Raw genomic sequence first — 18108 nt, 5'->3', positions numbered from 1 at the left:
GGCTGGTCTCAAACTCCTGACCTCAAGTGATCCACTCGCCTCGGCCTCCTAAAGTTCTGGGATTATAGGCATGAGCCACTGTACCTGGCCACAAAATGAACTTCTTAAAGAAACTCTTAGCAGAACCTCATACTTTAGATCAAGGCTCCATAATGTCACAAACCCTTCAAATTTGGTTCCTATATAAATCACATCCTTAAAACCATGACTTACCTTTCTAATACATTTTCTCTGTTCTAACATTATACATTAATAGAGGACGTATATGTGTCATACCAACTTCCAATATATCACATTTATTCCTAAGGATCACCAAGGAGGACCACTGAATACCACTATGGGTAGAGCACAGAATCAGGACTCAAAAAGTTTACTGTCTGTTATCCTCAAATATTACAGTGATTTTGAGTCACCAGATGAAGTTACAAGTCTGGCTATAGAATCAGTCTGACCAGAAGATCTAGCAGATTGTACTTGTTACTGCAAATTTAAAAGGAGACAGTAGCTGTAGAATGGGAAAGTTCCATCTTCGTGCTCTTTGCACAAGGACTCTGTAATATCCTTTCAGCCAGACTGTGTGAACACAGGCGGAACATCTCAGACTCCCCTTGTCTTGAGACAATGAGAAGGGTTGTAGAAGTTTTCTGAGTTCTCTCAAATCCGGGTTCTGTCAAGAATCACAGTCACCTAAAATCTGACTTCCTGTCACTGTTGCAGCAAATAAGGGTTGGGCACCCAATATCCACAGGTGAGAAAGAATGGTTAATCTTTCTCCTACAAAAAAACGTTTTTTGTAGGAGAAAACAAAACGTTTTTCTCAATTAACCTTGCACATAACAATTATCAATTAACCTTGCACATAACAAATAGCATTAGCTTACATAAGACAGAAGTTTCTTCCTCTCTTTCTCTGTCCTGTGGAAGATCCACTGTAGGGCTAGTACGGCTATTGCAGGGGTTTGGCCACCCACGCTCCACTCTCCTCAGCACATGGTTCCCACCTCACAGTTCAAGATGGCTGCTCAAAACCCACCTAAGAGGAAGAATAAAGGGAAAGGGGAAGAAGTAAAGAGACTAAGAGCATATATCAGCCATCTTTCTGTCAAGTTTCCCAGGCACTGCCTTCCACTCATATTATGTTGGACATCACTGAGTCCAGTCAACAACATGTAGCTGCAAGGGAGCTTGGGAAATATGGTATTTACAGTGCATAGTCATCGGCTGAGGTAAAAACTGGCAGTTCTGCTACTAGCAAGGAGAACAGATATTAAGGTCAGAATCCAGGGGTCTCTGCCACAACCTGACTAATGTCAGTGCTAATGTTCAAGGTTGAGAGGCTGCCATAGTTAAGTGTAAAACTTAGAATTCAGGAAGCTTGGACTATATTCTTATTTCTACCCAAGTATCCAAGTGACCTCAGTAATCTCACCAGTAAAACAGATATGTCATTGCTAAAAATTCAATGTGATGCATGATGTTATAAGAATAATCAGCAAATTAGTGAATTGCATTTTTGTGTGTTTCCATTCACAGGCCATAACTACTTGTTTAAAGCGTTTGCTGAATTAATCACCTGATCTGAAGCACAAACTTATGAAATTCAAACACCCCCACAGGAGAAAATAGAATAGTTGAAACTTTGAGTTGAAAGGGACATTCAAGGATGTCTAATTCAACCCTCTCTCCCCATATAGAAATCTCTGCCAAGTAACCCTGACAGATGGTCTCCTGTCTTGTGCTTAAGCACTCCTACAGTGTGTTATTTTGCAGTTCCATTGATGGACAGCTCCAATTGTCAGATAGTTCGTCTGGATAGTGAACAAAAACTCCTTCCCCTAAACCCCCATCTCCTGAAATAACAGAGAACAAAGTCGTTCTTTTCATGATAGTCCATCTACTAATGGAAGACAGTTTTTTTGTCTGTTAGTCTTCTCCTCAAGCTAAACATTCCTGATGGTTGCAACTGTTTCTTAAGTAACCAGGTACCTGTCTCTCTCACCATCAGGATATTTTTCTCTACATTAGTGTTTCTTGAACTTTGTTGACTATGACCTACAGAAATAAATTCATTTTATATATGATTGGTACACATAAACATACATATAACTGAAACAGAAGTTTCATAAAACAATATTTAGCCTCATTAGCTGCCATAAACTCATATATTTTCTCATTCAACTCTATCCTACTCTATTGTGTGCAATATATATATATATATTTTTGAGACGGAGCCTCGCTCTGCGCCCAGGCTGGAGTGCAGTGGCACAATCTCGGCTCACTGCAAGCTCCACCTCCTGGGTTCACGTCATTCTCCTGCCTCAGCCTCCCGAGTAGCTGGGACTACAGGCACCCACCACCATGCCCAGCTAATTTTTTTTTATTTTTAGTAGAGACGGGGTTTCACCGTCTAAGCCAGGATGGTCTCGATCTCCTGACCTCGTGATCCGGCTGCCTCAGCCTCCCAAAGTGCTGGGATTACAGGCATGAGCCACCATGCCCGGCCCTTTTACTATTTTTTTTAATGCTGGTTGCTATCCATTTTTAATGAGATTCATACTCATTCATGGGTAACAACTCATAGTTTGAAAATCACAGCTCCAGATGCACTCTGACCTGTAAATGTGCTTAGAAGGTACTGTTCTGATACTGCAGGCTGATCTGAGTGAGCAAAAGGGGCTTCTACTTCCTGATTCCAAAACATGGTGTCTTTATTTTAAGGTAATTGATGTGCATTGAATTTTAAACTCACACTATCACACTGTTGACTGAGCATTTGAGTCACTTAATAACTATAATACTTTCTCTGGGCCAGGCACAGTGGCTCACACCTGTATCCCAGCACTTTGGGGAGCCAAGGCAGGAGGATTGTTTGAGCCTAGGAGTTTGAGACCAGCCTGGGCAACATAGTGAGGCCACGTCTCTACAAAAAGTAAACAAAATTAGCAGGGCATGGTGGCACGTGCCTGTAGTCCCAGCTACTCGAGAAGCTGAGGCAGAAGGATGGCTTGAGCCTGGGAAGTAAAGGCTGCAGCAAGCTGTGATCGCACCACTGCACTCCAGCCTGTGCGACAGAGACCGTCAAGAAAGAAAGAGGCCGGGTGCGGTGGCTCACGCCTGTAGTCCCAGCACTTTGGGAAGCCGAGGAGGGCGGATCACAAGGTCAGGAGTTTGAGAGCAGCCTGGCCAATATGGTGAAACCCCATCTCTACTAAAAATACAAAAATCAGCTGGGAGTGGTTGTGCATGCCTGTAGTCCCAGCTACTCAGGAGGCTGAGGCAGAAGAATCGCTTGAACCCAGGAGGCAGAGGTTGCAGTGAGCCGAGATCATGCCACTGCACTCCAGCCTGGGCGACAGAGTGAGACTCCGTCTCAAAAAAAAAAAAAGAAAAAGAGAAAGAAAGAAATAGAGAAAGAGAGAAAAAGAAAGAAAGAAATAGAGAAAGAGAGAAAAAGAAAGAGAGAGAGAAAGAAAGAAAGTGAGAAAGAAGAAAGAAAGAAAAGAAAGAAAGAAAGGCAACCTTAAGAGTTGGTAATAGCTGGACAAAGTGAGAACCACATGCTGGAAGGCACAGAGGTGAGAAAAACACAGGTAATGTGAATAGCAAAGAACAAGAACACTTCTAGAGAACTTCAAGAAGGGCACGGCTTTGAACACATTGAACAGAAGCTATTTACTTGCCACATGTACAGGATAAGGCCATGATGAGCAAGCCCAAGGAGCTGGCCTGTGTCTGTGTTCTGTGAAGGACTCATATCTGTCTACCGAGGAGCCTGCAGAGGTTAGTGGCAGCTTGAGGACTCTTAATGCCTTCGCTACCTGTGGATTCTCAGTTCCCATTGCATCAGTCAAAGCTAAAAGTTATTGGCCAAAGTGAAAGAGAAATAGAGAAGAAGAGATGGAGTTAGCAAGAAAGGGAATGGTTTTCTTTTGATCTTCACTCCAAATTCCAGATTCAGACCAACAGAGAGAGTTTTTTTTTTTTCTTTTTCCTTGATTTTTCTCTTTTTTTAAACTGGTAGTTATTTTGGTTTTTAAATTAGTAATTGGCATTGCATTCTTCATGGTCCAAAACTCAAAAGGTTCAAAAAAGATATGTGTTCAAGTTTCCTTCCCTCCCCACCTCCTGCTGTACAATTTCTCTCCAAGACAAGCAATGTAAGCAGGTCTTGTTTATATTTCCAGAGATCTATGTGAAACCAACCCAGCAGTTCCATACACAGTAGTAGTAGTAGTAGTAGTAATAGTAATAGTAGTTGTTGTTTTGGATAAACATAGAAATTGACCCTTCCGGTCTTAAAGCTTAAAACTTACATTTGTTTTATCTGAGTTCCTGCCTCAGGAAAGAACCCCAGCCCTCTCAAAAAGTATCAAAGAACTAAAACTCACCAGATCATTTTATCCAGACAATGAGATGCTGGACCCCTCATTCATCATGATTGCTTCCTTACCCCTCCCAAATTCCCATTTTCTCACTCATAGCTACATTTCTTCCCGGCTATATAAATCCCTCATTTTAGTCGCTTAGGGAGATGGATTTGAGACAGATCTCCTATCTCCTTGACTGCAGTGCCCGATTAAAGCATTCTTCCTTGGCGATGGTTGTCTCAGTGATTGGCTTTCTGTGCAGCGAGAAGCACAGAAACTGGTATTTGTTTTATCTGAGTTCCTTCCTCAGGAAAGGAACTTCAGGCCTCTCAAAGAAAGTATCAAAAACTAAAACTCACCAGATCAAGGCACCAGATGCCTCCTTGCCCCTCCCCTAGTTCTTGTTTTCTTACACATTGTTGCATTTCTTCTCTGCTATAAAACCCTGGGTTTTAATCAGTCAGGGAGATGGATTTGGGGCTGAGCTCCCATCTCCTGCGTCCCAATTAAAGCCTTCTTCCTTGGCAATACTTGTCATCTCAGTGATTGGCTCTCTGTGCGGTGAGCAGGAGGGCCTAGACTGAATCCCTGGTGTTTCAGGAACAAAATCACAGCACAATATGCACACAGACAATATAGTACTTGTTTTTTCCTGCTACAGAATTCTTAAAATTGACCAAATCAAAAAAGGAAAAAAAATTTAAGTGAAGAAAAGGAAGCTAGTCTTAAGGAATAAGAAAACTAATGAACAGCAATGAGACAGCAAAAAAATTTTTTTAATATATGTATATATTTGGTTTTTTCCCCACACTGTTTATATATAATAACTCCTCAGGAAGAAAGAAGAGTTTGTAGTGAAAATATATATATAAAGAGAAATATTGTTGGCTCTTCTAGGTGTTTACTAAGATCCTTGAATTGTTTTTATAAAAAGCTTATAATCTGCTGTCAGATATAAGAAACATGATAAAAGAACATTGTGAAGAGTGATACTGTGTGCTTAAAATATTATGCAAGCTTGAAGAGTCAAAAAACTACACATGACTCTGCAAACTTCAGAAATATTAATCTACTGACAACAGGGCCATCTAATTTTCTCTTTTATGCTACCAGATCGATGAAGAAAATAGGGAAAGAATGTTCAAGCTGAAATGAATAGAAAGAACATTATAAATGAGTAACAGGATAATTAAAGCATGAAGCAGCCTTCTACGTCTCAAGATAATGGTAATGGTAAATGTAGTTTTAGCTAATTAATTGGTTAAGAACAAATTTGCGTCAGTGACTGTCTTACATTTAAATATGAAATACTTTTGCTTTGCTAGAAGCTGAGAATGGAATTATCGTGAAGCATGTAAAACAAATAGCTTTGGGCCACCAAAAGTATAATTATAAGTCGGAAAACCCAATGTGAATTAGTCCTGCAGAAACAATCTTCCACTCTACACTATAGAATTCTTTGGGATTCATAGAGGGTAAATCTTTCCACTAAAACATTTCCTCTTCAAAATGCTTTACTGCATGAGAAAGTCAGTTTCATGGCATTTTGGACCCAACATGTACCCAACCAAAAACAATATTGCCCAGTTTGAGGGATCAGTTGCCTTATTCATCCAACCTGATCCCTGATAACTTTTGGCAGTTTCTAAATATCAAACCCACCCTCAAAAGAGGAGAACTTGTCAATCTGACAATGCGCAAAAGAAAGTGTTATAGACAGGCCTGGTGTGGTGGCTTATGCCTGTAATCCCAGCACTTTGGGAGGCCAAGGCAGGCGGATCATTTGAGGTCAGGAGTTCGAGACCAGCCTGGCCAACCCCATCTCTATTAAAAATACAAAAATTAGTCAGGTGTGGTGGCACGCACTTGTAATTCTGGCTACTCGAGAGGCTGAGGCAGGAGAATCACTTCAACTCCAGAGGTGGAGGTTGCAGTGAGCCAAGATCACGCCACTGCACTCCAGCCTGGTTAACACAGCAAGACTCCCATCACACACACACACACACACACACACACACATACACATAAACACACACACACACACACACATACACATAAACACACACACACACACACACATACACATAAACACACACACACACACACAGAAACAAAGTGCCATAGACTCAGAAAGTAATGTACCAAAAGAAGAATTCCAAAACATTAAAAGCAAAGTCAGCTACGTTAAAATAAATGCATGGTGGTATCCTATCACTGTCTCCCAAGTTACTTTGAAGAGGACATGCTAATTTAGACAGTTAAGTGCTAGGAGACTTGCTATAAATCAGCATCATTACTGTATAGTCAAACCTTACAAACTAATTTCCAGAGGAAATCCAATCTTCCAGGCTTAGAGAAGGATAACAAGAAGCAAATCCAATAACTGTCCTGCAACTTGAAATTGATTTTCAAATTAATTAATTCTGTAACTGAATCTTAATTTCATTTTAAAAAAATGCATAGAAACAAAAACAAAAAAAATGTACTAGAACATTTTTATGGATCAGATTACAGGGGATTTTTATCCTGTACTCCTCTAAAGTTTATTTCCTGCATTTCCCACAGCAATTATGTAGTACTTTGGTAACCAAGAGCAAAGAAAAAAGTTTAAAACTGAAAACATAATTTTTCTATGTGGCTATGTATTTCTTTTCCCCAATACGGTAGGCTATCATCCTAAATATTTTTGAGCTGATCCAAGTTCCACTTTATTGTTCTCAATAGAAATCCTAGGTAGACCAGAAGACAAAATGAGAAATAGAAACTAAAATATAAATCACCTTTCTGAAATTAATAGGTTTCCCCCCACCACTGCTGCAAAGCAACTTAAACACACCTTTTTTCCAACCTTTTTATGTCAAAGACACACAGGTATTTTCTTTTGTGTTTTCTCTAAGGGGGAAATGGTAGAATGGGCTCCTCTGTCCTCCCCAGTATCCTCCCTTGTCTCTTCCCTTCCCTCCTCAAGCAGTAATTTGGCCTCCCTCTATGATATACTGGGTATTTAGAGCCCTAAATGGGCTTTTGCCTTTTGCCCTTGGAAATAATTTCTACATTTTTTTAACCAATCCTGCCAGCAGGTCAGGATAAATACCCATGTTAGAAGTTGGCCCCAGGTTCTATCCTCCTTCTTTGACAGCCTCCCTTCTGGGGCCTTGGGGGACTCTCTTGGGAAGTCTTCTTGACTGCTGGGGGTGGGGCACCAACTTGGAGGACCTGGACGCCGGAAGGGAAGGAAAAGGACTCCATGGTCAGGTAAAAGGGCATCTGTGTCTACACCCAGATACATCCTGACCTTCTGAGGTCTATTGTGTGTGCAAGAGCTTCCCTGGCTTCCTTCTTCAAATGCGACTGTTCCAGTTCTTGGAGAGCGAGTTGAACTGGATGATCCTCAAGCCCTCAGACAAGCTGTGATTACAATTCCAGTTTACCCTAATATACTTCAGGGTATATGAGGACATAGGGGAGAACTTTCTCCCAGGCCTCGTTAGTAAAAATAGTTGTGCTTTTCCAGGGCTGGTGTGGTTTTTTTCTGGGAGCTGGGAATCATGCAACAGTTGACACTTTCCTTCTTGCCACAAGGCTTAGCGAATTTGGCAAATATTTAGGGCTTTATGGCATGCATTTGCTATGCAAATCTCCCTGTGGTTCCCAACTGACTTTACCTTTGTTTTTCTTTTCACCATTGTTCTTGTTTTTATAGTACTTTTCTTCTATCTTGTTACATTGTATTCCGTTTTAAAGCTTCTTAAAGCCTCTTTGGAACAAGGTAGAATATAAATAATGTCAAATCACTTTTTAAAATACTAGGAGTGTTCATTTTTCTGCTTATTTTGGTCATCTTATCACAGTTTCTCCCTAAATCCAAAAGCAAATCTCAGCTCTATCATTCTGATTATGCAAATACCTTAAACTACAAATATTTGATATAATTAAATTATAAATTTCTAGAGAGCAGAGATCAGGTCTGATAAGGCATAATGCAGTTGTGGTAGGCAGAAACAGCCCTGGGCTGGAAGTTTTATTTCCAGTTCTACTGAGCACTACGTGTTTGACCTTGGGCAGGGCCCTTCTCTCTGGATCTCGGTTTCCTTATTTATAAAATGAAGGGTTTGGACCAAGTCACCTCTAAAATCCCTTCCAGCTCTGAAATTCATTGACTCTCTGACCTACTGTGGGCATTTAATAAATAACAAGCACACTTCCAGAGAACCTAAAGAATGGCTCGCATAGGCTGGGCGCAGTGGCTCACGCCTGTAATCCCAACACTTTGGGAGGCTGAGGCAGGCGGATCACGATGTCAGGAGTTCAAGACCAGCCTGGCCAATATGGTGAAACCCCATCTCTACTAAAAATACAAAAATTAGCAGGGCGTGGTGGCTCATGCCTGTAGTCCCAGCTACTTGGGAGGCTGAGGCAGAAGAATCACTTGGACCCAGGAGGTGGGGGTTGCAGTGAGCTCAGATTGCGCCACCGCACTCCAGCCTGGGCAACAGAAGGAGACTCTGCCTCAAAAAAAAAAAAAAAAGAAAAGAAAAAAAAGAATGATTTGCGCTTGGACACCTCTGTTAACAAACATTTACTTGGCATTTCACCCGGTATGTGGCTGTGGTTAAGGGACAAATAAGAGATTGCTCTTTTGGGTCCTGCAGAGGCCTCCAGACATAAAGAGGAGGCTTCCGCACTTGATTGTCCCCACTGCGTGAGGGTTCATGTCTTTATACCATCTCTAGAAGGTGAAACTCTGCCAGCATGAAGAACCAAAGGTGAGGCCGGGCGCAGTGGCTCACACCTGTAATCCCAGCACTTTGGGAGGCCGAGGCAGGTGGATCACCTGAGGTCAGGAGTTTGAGACCAACCTGGCCAGTATAGTGAAACCCCATCTCTACTAAAAATACAAAAATCAGCTGGGCGTGGTGGCAGGCACCTGTAATCCCTGTTACTCGGGAGGCTGAGGCAGGAGAATTGCTTGAACCCGGGAGGCGGAGGTTGCAGTGAGCCGAGATCACGCCATTGCACTCCAGCCTGGGTGGAAAAAAAAAAAAAGGAAAGAAAATAAGAACCAAAGTCACAGGGGAGTGAAAGTGGCATTCATGAAAAAGGAAGTTCATCTGCTTTTACAGAAATAAAATGGTATAGGCCTTTAGAGTAAGGGAGATAGAGAATTTTCAAAAAAAAATTAAATTAAGTCAGTGTTTCATTTGAATACTTTCCAAGTCAAAATCAACCTATTTAAAATATGAATGATATTGTGTGTAATTTCATTTCACCACAAAATTATTGTGCTTGGTGTATTTTTCCCCTAAAATTCATCATTGTTGAATTTTATTATTGTGCTTGATATATTTTCCCTTTAAAATTTACTGTTGTTGGCCAGGCCCAGTGGCTCATGCCTATAATTGCAGCAGTTTGGGAGGCCGAGGTAGGAGAATCATTTGAGCCCAGGAGTTCAAGACTAGCCTGGGCAAAATAGTGAGACCCTGTCTCTAAAAACACAGTCATCATTATTAATTACAAACTGCTGATTAATTTTTGTTCTAAATTGTTTGCACTTTTAACACAAATGAAGTTCTAAGTTTCTGATAGATGGTGTCTTTTAGGCTTTGCCAGTTTATGAGGAATGGCACCAAGTCAAGAATAAACCATTGGCTGGGCACGTTGGCCCAGGCCTGTAATCCCAGCACTTTGGGAAGCCGAGGCAAGAGGATTGCTTGAGCCCAAGATTTTGAGGCCAGCCTGAGCAACATGGTGAAACCTCATCTCTACAAAAATACCAGAAAATTAGCTGGATATGGTGGTGCATACCTGTGGTCCCAGCTACTGGGGAGACTGAGGCAGGAAGATCGCTTCAGCCCGGGAGGTCAAGGTTGCAGTGATCCATGATCATGCCACCGCACTCCAGCCTGAGCATCAGAGCAAGACCCAGTCTAAAAAAAAAGGAAAAGAATAAACCATCAACACTATAAAAAATATTGTATATTCCTTACGTTTCTAAAGATACAAGAAGTACCCACCCATGCACACTAAAAACCAAGTAAAAAGTAAGAAGAAAGGAAAAATAAAGTACCCATCCATTTTCAGAAACAGACTGAAAAAAAAGAGAGGAAAACGCCTCACCAAATACAAGTTTTGCCATACACAAGTAACTTTCTCATATCCCTTATTTTTCTAAACTATCCCAGAAGAGTCCCTATACTATTGCTTTATTTTAATCATGTCAGAGGACCTTGACATACTGAACCCTTCTCTTGGGACATGTCTTTACCTTTCTTTTCTTTTTTCTTTTTTGAGACAGAGTCTTGCTCTGTCCACTAGGCTGGAGTGCAGTGGCGCGATCTCGGCTCACTGCAAGCTCCGCCTCCCGGGTTCATGTCATTCTCCTGCCTCAGCCTTCCCAGTAGCTGGGACTACAGGCGCCCACCACCACGCCCGGCTAATTTTTTGTATTTTTAGTAGAGACAGGGTTTCACCGTGTTAGCCAGGATGGTCTCGATCTCCTGACCTCGTGATCCGCCCGCCTCCGGCTCCCAAAGTGCTGGGATTACAGGCGTGAGCCACCGCGCCCGGCCACATGTCTTTACCTTTCTAAAGGCCAAACTGTTTCATGCTTCCTCATAAGTGTGGACAGACAGAAGCAGATTCCTGCACATATTTTACAGGGTGGAAGTGAAGGGGTCGGAGAGCGAGCCCTTCGACGGACCTGCCATCCATCTTGGGGGGAAAGGGATGTGCTTCGCAGGATCCCAGACGCCGCGAGTGAACAAAATGCCTCAAAGTCTTTCGTGTTCTACAAAAATTTAACTACCTCCTGTACAGCAATGGCCAAGTGTGCTTTGTAATTCCAACAAATTCAGAAGCATCCGATTTTATGCTCATGCCTTGAATCCAAGAGTTTTGCAGCACTCTGACTACTTCCTGCTTCTTAATAAGCATTTTCATTTGCTTCTTTCTATTGCTTTCAAGTGGAAATGAACCTGAAGTCTTTAAAAAAAAAAAAAAAAGTTGGACAGGGTGCAGTGGTTCATGCCTGTAATCCCAGTGCTTTGGGAGGCTGAGGCAGGAGGATTGCTTGAGCTCAGGGGTTCCAGACCAGCATGGGCAAAATAGCTAGACCGTGTCTCTAAAAAAAAAAAAACAAAACAAAAAGCCAGGTGTGGTGGCACAAGCCTGTAGTCCCAGCTACTCAGGAGGCTGAGATGGGAGGATTGCTGGAGCCCAGGAAGTCAAGGCTGCATTAAGCCAAGATTGTGCCATCGCACTCCAACCTCGGTGACAGAATGAGTTCTTGTCTCAAAAAACAAAAAACTAAATAGATAGATAAAAATAAAGTAAAAATAAAGTTGTATTTCTCAAGGTCATTGTCTGAGGGATAGCTGGCAAATGGGCACTTGGTTTTTTAGACAAGGTTTCTGTAAGGTTAAAAAAAAGGCCTGGAAGTCCCTTCTATTCTTTTAGGCTGTAGCTCTAATTTTCTTTTAATGAAGACAATCCAAAATAGGGTAAATTTATTTTTAAAATACATAGTTTTAACAAGTGAAGACTTAATGTATATGCACACCAAAATACAATGCAGTATAATAAGGCTAGGTAATTCCAGAATTTATTAAAAGGTTAATTCATATTACATGACTACTGGTGGGCTTGTTATGGGACTCAAGCCAAAATTGCACAAGGATCATTTTACTTTAATCTTGTCAGGCATCTCTGTATGTTTAACTTCATCTGAAGATAAAGGTGAAGCTCTTAAACATAAATTTGAGGTCCCAACCCAAACCTCCTGATATGGTTTTGCTATGTCCCCACTCAAATCTCTTCTTGAATTGTAGCTCCCATAATCCCCATATGTCGTGGGAGGGACCTGGTGGGAGGTAATTGAATCATGGGGACAGGTTTTTCCTGTGCTGTTCTCATGATAGTGAATAAGTCTCACAAGATCCGATGGTTTTATAAAGGGCTGCTCTCCTGCACATGCTGTCTTATCTGCCACCATGGAAGACATGCTTTTGCTTCTCCTTTGCCTTCTGCCATGTTTACGAGGCCTCCCCAGACATGTGAGTCCATCAAACCTCTTTTTCTTTATAAATTACCCAGTCTTGGGTATTTCTTCATAGCAGTATGAAAATGGACTAATATAGCTCCCCTCCTGCTTCCCTTAGGGTTATGGCATAAAACTGGCTTTAAAGTCTTCAGGGTCACTGGCAGACAACATCCTCATCTGGTATGGTGATCCTTAAAACTAAGGAACTAAAGATAGTCATCCATTCCTGTCTTCTTAAATAGCCTCTTCATTTTTCAGAAAACCATAAAGGGCTGGGCACAGTGGCTCATACTTGTAATCCCAGCACTTTAGGAGGTCAAGGCAAGAGGATCACTTGGGCCCAGGACTTTGAGACCAGCTTGGGCAACACAGCAAGACCTCATCTTTAGAAAAAAGAAAAAAAAGAAAACCCTAAAGATAGGATCGCACTTGCTCTATGAATTTAGAGTTTTAAATGGCATCGTTTTATGCTACGCATTCTTTTCTTTTGAAGACAGCAGCTTTCCCGTGAATGGCTTTTTATATTCCTTATCCCGTTCTTGGATCTCCTGCAGCTCTGGAGAGCACCCAACTTCATGATGTCACAAGTGAGCAAGTTTGAACCATGAAAAGAGAAAAGCGCATCTCGTTGTGGTAATCTGTAATTGCTTATCCTGTATGGCCTTTCCTACTGCGTCCCTGTTTCCTACAGAGTCAGCAAACCAGAGTCACCTCTCCCAGTCTTTTGTGGGGCCTCCCACATTGATAACTGGTACCTGCAATCTTTCGTTGTCTTCTGCTCTCTGTGAAATAAGCCAACCAAAAACTCATTGGGGTGTTGGTACCATATAAACCATGACCCCTCTGTCTATTAATCTGCAAAGATTTTGAAAAATAAAAGCCCACTTATTGCTACTTGAGCAGATTCCCTTCCCTAATCATACTTGGTTCTAAGGGACACTTTGCTCAGAGCATGTCTGCAGGACAAACACTATGCTGATCTTATTAAAACCCTTCCTGTCAGGATGCATTTTTAGTTGTTGACTGTAAGTGTTCCAGAAAACACAGAGTATTCTACTCATTACTCTCTCCCCTCCCCCTGGATCAGCAATGAAGCTGGTAGTGTTTTCCTATTTCACAGCTTCAAATATTTGATTTCTTGAGGCTAATGATTAGATGCTCTTTGCAATGAAGCTTTAAAAAAAAAAAAAGCAAAGAAGCAGCAGCTTGATCTAGATCAAGTACACTTGGAAGAAGTAAATGGGTGGACGTAAGATGTTATTCACCATAAGAATCTTATAGTAACTTTTACATTTTCTATTTCTTTCTTTCCTTCCTTCTTTCTTTTTTCTTTTTTTTTTGTAGGGTCTCTGTTGCCCAGGCTGGAGGGCAGTGGCACAATCATGGCTCACTGCAGCCTCAACCTCCTAGGTTCAAGCAATCCTCCAGCCTCGGACTTCCAAAGAGCTGGGGTTAAAAAGTCCTGAGCCACTGCGTCAGGCCTAGTAACATTTAAATTTTCCATTTTGTCGAAGATACAGCTGAAAATCTTTACAAATATCTGATTTTAAATTGTATTTATTATTTAAAAAATATTCCAACACAAAACATATCTTTTTGTTTTGTTTTGCTTTACTTTGGGGAAGAGGTCTTCAGAGGAAAATGTAGGAAACAATCATCAATGTCTCCCTGCCCTATTCTCAGGTCTTCACACTCAGTGCTCTGCTGTTGCCTTCATGTGAATACCACCAAGTAGCCACTGTAGTGAGAAGAGCACAAACAAAAGGTCAGGGCTATGTTCAAGTTCAGACTCCAGCAATTATTGGCAGTGAGACCCAAAGCAAATTGCTTGACAACTTTCTGCTTTCATTTACTCCTAGAGTTTATATGAGAATGAAAAAAGAGAAAATACTTGGTTTTACTGGAATAAATTTATAGTAGACAGTAAGGGCTAGTCCCTGTCCCTTGCAGATGGTGATGGCTCTGAGAGGCTGTGAGAGCTTCTTAGGGATCTCGGGCTTGATGTATCATCTTAGGGAGAGGATGTAAGCACTACCATGAGCAGGTGCCTTTGGCATGTTGACATGGGCAGTGTGGAGCCTTTATCAGTGCTTACCTACACTCACCTCCAGGCTCCACCGCCAGGCTCTCAACTGCCATTCACTTGCAGCCACCTTAGTGGCAATCACTTGCCATTTCTTCGCCTCTCCTTCTCCCAGGATAATGAGGCATCAAAAAGCAGGCGTGGTTGATGCCACCATAGATAGACAAGAACCCTTAGCCCCTGTAAGACAGACACCAAAATTCAAGTTACCATGAAGTCTTTAGAACGAGACCACACCTTTGGCTTTTGATTCTTTGTTTTTGAAGTTTTTTTGTTATTGTTTTTTGTTTTGTTTTGTTTTGTTGAGACAGAATCTCCCTCTGTCACCCAGGCTGGAGTGCAATGGTGCAATCATAGCTCACTGCAGACTTGAACTTCTGGGCTCAAGTGAACCTCCCACCTCAGCCTCCCAAATAGCTAGGACTACAGGCTCACACCACCACCCTCAGCTTGTTTACTTATTTATTTAGTCTGTATGGTAAAGACAGGCTTTGAGGAGTATTTTCATGGGGAATAACCAAAGTTTTCCTTACGGATCGAGTAAAATTTCACATGGCCTTTTTGTGTTTTCCACTGCTAACTTTCACGAGAACGGACTTGGCTTTGGCACTATTTGGAACCCACTGCACTGAGCACAGTCTAGGTTCATCCAGCACTTAGAAGGGTTGTCTCTGAGGCGCTTCTCTTGGAAGTGCATCCTTCTGATGTTGAGGACTGTGAAGATTAAATGGGAGAGTGATACCAGTGGGAGGAGACCTAAGATCTCCCCAGACTTTCAGGGATACTTACAGTCATTGAAAATAGAAATAAATTGAGATTCCTTGGCCTGGGTTCACTCTTGAAAGCTTCTCCTTCTCCCTGCCCTGTGGTCCTCCTTCCAGTTCTCCAGCCTCCTCAGAGTTGGGGATTTGTGGGTTCCTCCTATCCTTGCTTTGGCTTTTTCTACCAATTCATTTCCTTTATATTTTTTCCCTCGCTATATCTTCCTTGTTTCTTCTCACTGCCTTTTCATGTCTCCTTTTCTGCCCCTGGCATTATTTTTTGCCTTCTAATTTCCCATGTCTAATCTCTTCCATAAAAGGAATAAGTTTCCTCCTTGCTGACCAAGACTGTCTATTTTTTCTTCTCTGTGGGCTTGTGCTGAAGCTCTGCTCAAAATTGCCAGGGTACACTGGGCCCTGATAAAACCATGGAAAGCAGAGAACCCACCCCAAAAATAAACAGTCACTTCCTTCTTAGAAGGGCCATTAGTGAGTAGTAACAACTAACACTTCTTTTGTCAAAAGCTGTGGAAAGCAAACTATTTGTAGACCAAATGAGCTCAATGAAATCGTTCTCCTGTGTTCAATCAACAAATCTTTCTTGAGCCTCACAGGGCCTGGCAGTTAGAAAGATGATTAATTCAAGAAACCAAGACCGGCTTGGTGTGTGTCCTTGGGAAGGCGCATGAGTCAACAAGCAATAAAAAGGCCCATCAGATGGCCTCCCTTCCCCCGCGCTTCCTACCCCTCCCCTGCACTGTTTTTCTCCCTATCGCCCCTCACCCTCCGAAAGGCCCTATATTTTCTCACCAGGCTTTTAACTAGAATCCAAGTTCCATGAGGGAGGGCTCTTCATGTATTGATCATAGCTGAATCCCTAGTACCTGAACATTGCCTGTCACATGAGGGCTCAGACAATGAAATGCAACGTGATGAGTGCAGTATCAGAAACATGGACCAAGTGCAATGGAATTACAAGAATCCTTGTGAAACTAAGGAGTCATCGTGTGCATATGTGCGTGTGTGTGCGTGTGTGTGTGTGTGTAAAAGTCAGAGGCAAAGGGACGTTTGATGCTTTTAGGTTGAAGTAGATAAAATAGCAGAGTTCAAAAAGGGCTTGGTCATTTGGTGGTGGTGGGGCGATGGAGGGACAATCTGACGCTTTCCACCCGTAAAGCTTATTAAAGTGCTCATTCCTTCAGTGAGTTATATTATATGGAAAGGGAGAAAATCTGGAATATTCTCAGTACCTCCTTAGAACATGAAAGGAATCCTCTATCCTAGTGGCCAGAGACAGGCAGTAGGTGCTGAAGAACTCAGGTGTGGGGAGTTGGTTCCGGGTTTTTTTCCTGGCTCTGCTGTGACATGACCTTATCTCTCTGAAGAGTGAACCCTCCCCACTCCCCACCACCCTTCCTTGGAGGTCTGTAATAATACAGACCTTGTAGAGGTGTCCAAGAATTAATGAGAAAATAAATGTAGAATGTTTAACATAGCGCCTGCCTCTTAAGCCTGCAAAACAAAAAGTAGCTATTGTGTTTTGTTTTGTTTTGTTTTGTTTTTAGACGGAGTCTCACTGTTGTCAGCCGGGCTAGAGTGCAGTGGCATGATCTCAGCTCACTGCAACCTCCACCTCCTGGATTCCAGCAATTCTCCTGCCTCAGCCTCCCGAGTAGCTGAGATTACAGGCGCCCGCCACCACGTACGGCTAATTTTTGTATTTTCAGTAGAGACGGGTTTTCACTGTGTTAGCCAGGGTGGTCTCGAACTCCTGACCTCAAGTGATCCACCCACTTTGGCCTCCCAAAGTGCTGGGATTACAGGCGTGAGCCACCGCGCCCGGCCATGGTAGCTATTCTTAAAGTCAGGTCACAACAGCAAAAAACAGAGCTCATACCCTTACACGTCCATATTGCTGAGGGTGGGGATACCACACCACTAAGAGTATATATGTAGTTTCAGGTACTGCCCAAACCAGTTTTTCCCTAGCTTTTTATTCCTATACAAAGTGGCACTGCATTGAACACAAATTAGGTGCCAAGAAATATGACTATTCCAAGCTTTCCTAAGCCTGCTAGGGAGCTGGTCAGAAGGAGAACTCATTTGCCTCTCCTCTTCCTCCTGCTACCCAGGAGCCATGATGATTTTCTTCCGCTAGAATGTGGTTACCTGGGTGACTGACTCGTTAGCCTGTTCTCCCTCTTCTCCATACTCACTCCTTTCTCACCCCCCATTACTAAGGCTGAAAAAGCTTTTTGCGGAACAACTTAATCTACAATCTTACAAGCTGCTCTAGCCATCTACTTAAAGCATTTTCTTCTTTTCTGAGTGCATACAGACATATTTTTAAATATATGAAGAGAATACTTTTCTCTAGGGCAGAGGAAGGGAATAAAAAGGCACAAAATAAAAGGGAAAGAAGGAAGGAGCTAGGAATTAGAGAAGTCAGCAGGATTCACTGGGCCTTGCTGAACTTCCTGGGGGTTGAGTTTCTAGGGACTGGGGTGCTTTGTCAACATGGGGATTGACCTCTGAAAGAAATGGGTTCCAGGCCGGGTGAGGTGGTTCTCACCTGTAATCCCAACACTTTGGGAGGCCAAGGCGGGCAGATCATGAAGTCAAGAGATCAAGACCATCCTGGCCAACATGGTGAAACCCCGTCTCTACTAAAAATACAAAAGTTAGCTGGGCATGGTGGTGTGCACCTGTAGTCTCAGCTACTCTGGAGGCTGAGGCAGAGAATCGCTTGAATGCAGGAGGTGGAGGTTGCAGTGAGCCGAGATTGAGCCACTGCACTGCAGACTGGCGACAGAGTGAGACTCTGTCTCAAAAAAAAAAAAAGAAAAGAAAAGAATGGAA

The sequence above is a fragment of the Pan troglodytes genome, chromosome 7 (genome assembly GCF_028858775.2).
Source record: "Pan troglodytes isolate AG18354 chromosome 7, NHGRI_mPanTro3-v2.0_pri, whole genome shotgun sequence".
In the NCBI taxonomy this organism is placed as follows: Eukaryota; Metazoa; Chordata; class Mammalia; order Primates; family Hominidae; genus Pan; species Pan troglodytes.
The sequence above is the reverse complement of the archived record's forward strand: the minus strand, read 5'-3'. Positions refer to the sequence as shown.